Here is a 7,881-nt window from a genome sequence, read left to right as displayed (position 1 = left end):
CTGTTCTATTATTAATGTCAAGAATGCTCATCAAGATTACATGCATGATGCACACATGGATATCTCTTATCTAATTGTACAGGAGGGTAAGCAAGGGTTAGCTGTGAAGCAAATATACCTGAAATATGTGATCATGTTCATAACTGGTACTAAATTATAATTTAACTTGTGGAGACCATGGTATCTGAATGCAAAACACCAGATGTTTGACATGAGGAAACAAGTCTTCACACAAAGGGGAGTGGAAATCTGGAACTGACTTGCCTAGAAAAGCTGTTGGTAATGGGCGTCAGTTGAACATGTCAAAATTGATGTTGATAGATTTTGGTCAAAAAAGGGGATGAAGAGTTTTGGACCCTTTTGGGTCGGTTAATGGTGTTACAATACATATCAGTCGTGATCTATCAAACATCAGAACAAGCTTAGGGGTTGAATGGCTTCCTCTTGTTCATGAAGATGGTATGTGAAGAATGCTCTGGTGGCTGTTGTTGGTGTGTTGGTGAGAAATATTAGAAAGAACATTATTTGTATAAACTAGGGTTATATGTAAGAGGGTCACTAAATTTCTTAGCCAGAGGCTGATGAGAACATGGAACTTGCTATCGTGTGGAGAGGTCGAGTTTACATTTATGGAGAGGCTGGATAAAGACACGAGAGAGATAGGAACACAAGGATATACTGATAGGGTGAGTTAACGATGGGAGGAGGAGACCCATATTGAATATGAACATTGGCACAGACCAGTTGGGGCAAACTACCTAGTTCTATAGTATGTACTATGCTTATGGAATTTTTAATAGAAGCATGGTAAAATAGTAGAAAATTATTCTTTCCAAGCCTGTTCCATTCCCACCCCAGCTCTGAGATTTCCAATTTCCCCATCCCCACAGTTAAATATTTCACTATTAAACCCAATTTCAACCTTTGTAGTTGATTTTAACATTCTGCAAGGTTCAATGTAACATGTCTTCAGATAATCTTAATTGAAAATTGTAATTACATTGAAATACTTTTTTTGGTTGTGAATCACAGTGGGTATGTGCTTATTTTCACAGTAGAGCTTGGAAGCTGTTTACTTACATCAATGTACATGGTAAGGCTAAGAAGTCAAGTAATCAAGGCTACGTCTACCATCAATATCTACAGGGCAGGTAACATGCACTGGTTGCCCATGGTTTCCTGGGAGATACCAACACTTCAAGGTTCATAGAGAATTGAGAAATAAAGTTACAATTTCATTTGCAGTCAATATTTCCTTCATCCTCTCCACATTTCTTTTCAATTTTAAAAGTTCTATGTTGTGACTGCCCAAGAATATATTGACAATGATGGAAATTGGATATAATCACTGGGAAGGCAGAACTATGAGTAAAGCAATACTGCAATTTATTGATACTACATTGACTTGTATTTTATCAGAAATGCAGCACTTCAAATTATGTATTGCTATGGTTTTAGTTTTAGTATGTTCACTACTTAGTGTGTGGGAATAATTCCATGATAAGAGGGAGTACAGTACAGGAAACTGAGTGGGAAGCCAATGATAATCAGTCTTGTAAAATGAACAGACAAAACATCAACATGACTTGATCATGTTCAATATCCTGCAATATGCTGTCCTCGAGAGTTGGATTGTGAACCCATGAGTTGTCCAGGGATTAAATATTCACCATGGTCACCAAGTCTGGGGAAATACTATCAATGTTTTTTTAAAAAGGTGGTTTTGTTTTCATTTCCTTTGAAAACTTCCATCTATTTATGAAAAAAAATTCACGTTGTGGTCAAACATGGAAGGTGGATTCAATCATTCTTGATGTCAGCCAACAGGTAATGAAGGGTTTACATATGAATATGTAAATAGGAGTGGAAGTAAACGGCTTGTCCCCTCAAGTGCGCTCAGTTATTCAGTAAAATCATGACTGATATGTTTGTGCTTCAAATTCCATATACCCACCTACCCAATAACCCTAGATTCCCCTGCCTGACGAGACCACAAACATGATGAATAGAGTCCCACAGAGGTCACAAGGAGTCACAAAATATTTGTATGCAGGTACAGCACACAATCAAGAAGGCTCATGGATGCTAAGATTCATTTCAAAAAGAATTGAAAATAAAAATAAAATGTTATCCTTCAGTTACATAGAGTATTGATGAGATCACATCTCAGGAACTGTTTGCTGTTTTAGTCTCTTTATGTAAGGAAAGAAGTAAATTCATCGAGGTGGTTCAGAAGACATTTACTCAATTCGTGCCTGGAATGAAATGGTTGCCTTGTAAGGGTAGGACAAACTGGGCTTTTTTTTCCACTGGAGCTTAGAAGAGTGAGGGTTGATTGAAGTGTCCAGGATCATGATTAGTCTTGACGAGGTGGAGGGAGATAGGATCTGTCCTTCTGTGAGTCAGTCCAGAACTAGAGGCATAACTTTAAAATTAGTGGTCCCTGCTTCAGGACAAAGCTGAGAATGTTTTTTTTTTCTCAGAGAAGGTTGTGCACGTTTGGAACTCTCTGTCTCAGACAGCACTGAAGCTGTATAATTTAATGATGTTGTGGTTGCTGCTACCAGGGTGCCTTTACTCTGAGGTCATTAATTAATCCTGCTACATTATACAAAACCAACTCTATTATATTCTGCTCCTCTAGCCAGTTCCTGAAGATAATGCTCTCAGAAACTATCTCAAAAGAATTTGATTGAAGCCTCATCCAGCACTTGTCCAGTTTCTGTGTAGATTTCCAGCACTGTCCAGCATAAATTAAAGTCACTGCATGATTATTGCCATTGCTTTAACAAAAGCACTAAATATTTCTTCTTGTATACATTGTTCCATATTGTAGTTACTGTTCGGGGACCTGTAAACCACCCTGCTGGTGATTTATTTCCCTGACTATTCCTCACCTCCAACCGAACTGGTTCTACACACTGATCTCCTGAACCAATTCATCTCTAATTGTTGGATAGATGCCATTCTTGATTAACCACACCCACACCACCCTTGTTTACCTTCCTGGATTCTTGAATGTTTTTTTCCCCTCAATATTCAGCACCCAATCCTTGTCATCCTGCGACTACATCTCTGTAACAGCTCTCTGATCATATTTCTTTCTTTCTGTGTGCTCTATCAACTTACTTATGAATGCAAATTCCAGTTAGCTACAGTGCATTTACTTTTCATTTTTGTATTTTGCTATCTTTATAATGTCTACTGTTGTTTGTGTATTCCTAGGTATTTTGTCTCGGCCTCTTCTTGCTTTTCTCTGACCCTGATTTCTCCTATTCCTGTTTTCCTCTTTTGCTCTGTCTTTGCTTATTGATATACAGCATCTTCTTATGATATACACCTATCCCATGTCCCTGCTGTTTAGTTTAAGACCCTCTCTCCGCCTCTAGACATGCCGTTCGCAAAAATATTAACCCCATCATGGTTCAGATGTAAACTGTCCGAATAATCCAAAACCCACATTCCCCAGTACTGATGCCAGAGGCCCAGAAACTGAAACCTAATTCTTCCACACCAGTCTTTGAACCATGTACTCCCCTCTCTACTCTTAGGTATCCTATGCCAATTTGCACACAGCTCTGGTAATAACCAACAGATTATGATCTTTGAAGTTCTGCTTTTCAAATTACAGCCTGGCTCTTCATGCTGTTTTTGCAAGATCTCTATCCTGATCCCTGACCAACAGAGTTCATAATGACAGATCCTCCCCCTCCCAGCACTGAGCACCCAAACCCTGTCACCAAGCTGGCAACATAGACATTCAGACTATCCCACCTTGCTGCAGCGAATGTGTCAACAGTACCCCAACAAATATCCCCATAACCACTACCACAATACTGTCACTTACTACTGTTATATTCTTTGTTCCTGCCTTCACTTGAATGGCTTTCTGTAATAATTTGCCACAGTCAGTTTGCTCATCCACCTGCAACTTCTGCTTTCACCAAATCAGGCGAGAGAACCTCAGAATTATTTGACAGTTTACAGAGGCTTACACTTTTGCATTCTTGTTCCCTGGGTTCGCTTCCCTGCCTTAGTCTCAAATTACACCCTCTTGTTCCTGACTATTGACCAAATCAGAAGACCCTATCCTACACAGCCTCTGGTGCAAAGAATTTGGGTAAATTTCCCTGTTCTTGATGTATCAGTTTTCTTGCCCTCCAGTTGGTCATGGGACTGTCACATGCTGGGAAGATGAACAATGGCAGAAGTACATTAAAACAGAGTTTGTAGCCTTATTGGAGGGAGCAGTAAATTGTGGAATTGCCCCATAAACTTTAAACAAGTACTTTACAACTTTAAACTGCAAAAAGTACTAACAACTGAAGCGCGGAACTAATATGAAAGACCAATTCTCATTTGTTATGTCATATTTCAGATCATTGCATGTCCACAGATGCTTCATTGAGTTGAAGATAAGTGCCATGCATTAGTGGAAGAAGGGTAAAGGCCTGTGTCTGAGGCCAAGGTCAGACAGACAGATAGCTGTTGAGGGGGACTTTAAAGGAAAGGAGATGTGTAACAAGATGCAATGAGTTGAGGGACAGAGTTCCAGCAGGGTTTGGGGGAGCTGAACATTCTGACATTGAGGGTGAGGTGAAAGAAGGAAAGTACAAGGGAGGTCAGAGATGAAAAAGAAAAGTGGCATCCTGGAAGTTAAAGATAGAGGTGGATTCCTGGGTAAGGGGACTGTTACAGCACACAGTGGGTGTATCTGCTGTATGGTTTACAGGATACAGATAGGGTTTACAGTTGTACAAACTACTGAGAACAAGAGCAGAAGTGAGAATTTTGTATTGAATGCAGTGGTGGATAGAGATCCAGGAGACAGTGGTGATGAAAGGAATAATAATATAGAGTATATGTGTGGACAATGGTGTGCCCACATTGGCTCATGCTGTAATGTGTTGACTATGGAAAAAAAAACAGAATATGTTAGATATGTCAGGGTGTATTGCCACTCAGGTATCAAATAAAACAATAGTGAATTAATTTCACCTGGGCTTTGAAGGGTTATGAATAAACACAGACTCATTCTCTGCTGTTATATAAATACAAAATATTAATTCCTTCTTTAAAAAGTGATATGTTACAATGCATGTATTAAAAATGACACAGAAAAAAACTGAATATTTACAGTTAGCAATTTTTTTGTGTGTATTATTCACTGTCACTTGTGGTGTTTCAAAAACACGGATAAAGGAAGCCTTTCTTTTCCTTAGCACTTTTCATTATCTCAGGATATCCTTTACAGCCAATGAATTATTGTTGAAGCACAGTCACTGTTGCTATGGAGGAAGAGCTACAGCCAACTTCTACACAGCAAGATCGCAGAAAGAAATAATCAGATCATCTGTGTTAGTTGGTTGAGTGAATTATTTGTGTCTAATTCCATTAAATCTGGCTCAGTCATTAATCAAAGTGATCAAATACTTACCTGCTGGGTAAGCAATTGCAATCTCTTAATTGTGTCAGCTATTAGTCTGAATTTGTTTTGTGAGTAATTGAAAAAGAATAGCTCAGCTGATTTCTTTATTTTAAGGTCAGGGAAATTGGTAGGACCCAAGTTAAAATTATTAGAAATCTGAACAGAATTATGAATGACCTAGTGCTAAAATGATCAATTTGTACTTATATTGCAATTTAACATGATAACATGTCTTGAGATGCTTAACATGAGAGTTGTCAAACAGAATTTAATATCAAGTTAAAAGGAGGTAGTTTTCAGAGCTGAGGCAGAGAGGTTCAAAAAGGAAATTACAGAGCTTAACACGTGGCATTGTGGAGCAAAGCAAATAGGAGATATGCTGAATTGAAAGTGTGAAAAGATCTTGAAAGTTTGTAGCTGGAGAATATAATAATGATAAAAATTGGTTACATTATGAGGAAATTGTGCACAGGGATGAGACTTTGAGGTGTTTTGTCTGGAAGCTAACACAAGTCAGTAAATGCAAGTGTGTTGAGTGAGTGTGATTTGACTCATGACCTAACTATCTTCAGTTTTTTCATCAGTAACCTTCCCTCCATAATAAGGCCACAGATAGGAAAGGTCACTAATTATGCACATTTTGACTGTACTTTGTAATTCCTTCAATGCAGAAGCAGGAGGCCAATAACATTTGCACCGCACTAACATCTGGCAATGACCAGCCCCGACAAGAAAGTGTATCTTCAAACCTCTTTTTGAGATTCAACAGCATTACAATCAGTGAATCCATCATTAGCAATATTCTAGGGGTTACATTGGTTAGAAACCCGACTTCAAACCTTGTCCACCATCTATAAGGCACAAGTTGGCAGTTTGATGGAATACTGTCAACCTGCCTGGATGAGAACAGTTCTAAAGCTTCTCGAGATGCTCGAGACTATCCAGACTAGAGCAGCTCCATTTGATTCACAGCCAATCTAACACATTAAGCATTCACTTCCTATACCACTGGCACATATGATTCTAATGCAATCAAAGTACAAGCTAAAATGTGGCAACAATATCTACCCTATAAAAATGCACCGGCACCAATTGCTCAAGCTTCCTTCAACAGAACCTTCTAGACTTATGACTACTGCCACCTACAACTACAAGAGTTACAAGCAAATAGGAAAACAGTCACATGCGAGTTTCTTTCATAGTCACATTCCAGTCTGACTGAGAACTATTTCACCACTCCTTCATCATTAGCAATGTTTAATGTAAATTACTTGACCATGCGGATGGTAGTATTCTCATGTATCTGGTGCCTTTGACATTCTAGAAGGAAGTTGACGTGAGTTTGGAAGGTGCTGTCTAAGAATCTTTAGTGACTTTGTGCTGTGTCTCTTGTGGATGGTACACACTGCTGCTACTGAGTGCTGGTGGTGGAGGGAGTGGACATAGTGCTAATCAATCCAGTTGTTTTGTCCTGGATGGTGTCAAGCTTCTTGAGTGTTGTTGGCGCTGCACTCATCCAAACAGGTGGGTGTAATCCATCACACTCCTGAATTTGTGCATTGTAGTTGATAGACAGGCTTTTGGGAATCAGGAAGTGGTTTAACTACTGAAATGGCCTCAGCCTCTGACCTATCATTGTAGCCACTCCATTCATATGGAATCATAAAATCTCTACAGAGTGGAAGCAGGCCCAAGCCCCCACCCTATCCTTGCAGTTCTGCATTTCCCATTGCTAATCCACTTAACCTACACATCCCTGGACACTGTGGACAGTTTAGCATGGCCAGTCCGCCTAACCTGCACAACTTTGGACTTTGGGAGGAAACTGGACCACTCAGAGGAAACCTATGCAGACACAGGGAGAATGCGAAAACTCCACACAGTCACCAGAGGATGGAAATGAACTCTGTCCCTGGTGCTATGAGGCAGCAGGAGCTTACCACTGAGCCATTGTGTAGCCAAACATGATGAGTCAGTGATAACCTGAAGGATGTTGACAGGGAGAGGTTCAGTGATGGTAACACCATTGAAAATCAAAGGGTCGTGGGTGGGTTGTCTGTTATTGGAAATGGTCACTGCCTAGTATTTGTATGCCTTGAATGTTACTAGCCACTTTCTAGAGCAAGGCTAGATATTATCCATGTCTTGTTGGATTTGAACATGGATTTGTCTCAGTGTCTGAGGATTCACAAATGGTGCTGAACATTGTGCAGTATCAGTGAACATCCCCATTTCTGACCTTACGATGGAGGGAAGATCATTGATGAAGCAGCTGAAGATGGTTGGGCCAAGGGCATTACCCTGAGGAACTCCTGCAGAGATGTCTTGGAGCTGCAATGACTGATCTCCAACGACCACAGCCATCTTCCTGTATGCCAGGCATAACTCCGAAACAGTGGAGAATTTTCCCTCTGATCCCCACTGATTCCAGTTTTGCTAGTGCCCCCTGGTGC

The sequence above is a fragment of the Stegostoma tigrinum genome, chromosome 1, assembly GCF_030684315.1.
Source record: "Stegostoma tigrinum isolate sSteTig4 chromosome 1, sSteTig4.hap1, whole genome shotgun sequence".
In the NCBI taxonomy this organism is placed as follows: Eukaryota; Metazoa; Chordata; class Chondrichthyes; order Orectolobiformes; family Stegostomatidae; genus Stegostoma; species Stegostoma tigrinum.
The sequence above is the reverse complement of the archived record's forward strand: the minus strand, read 5'-3'. Positions refer to the sequence as shown.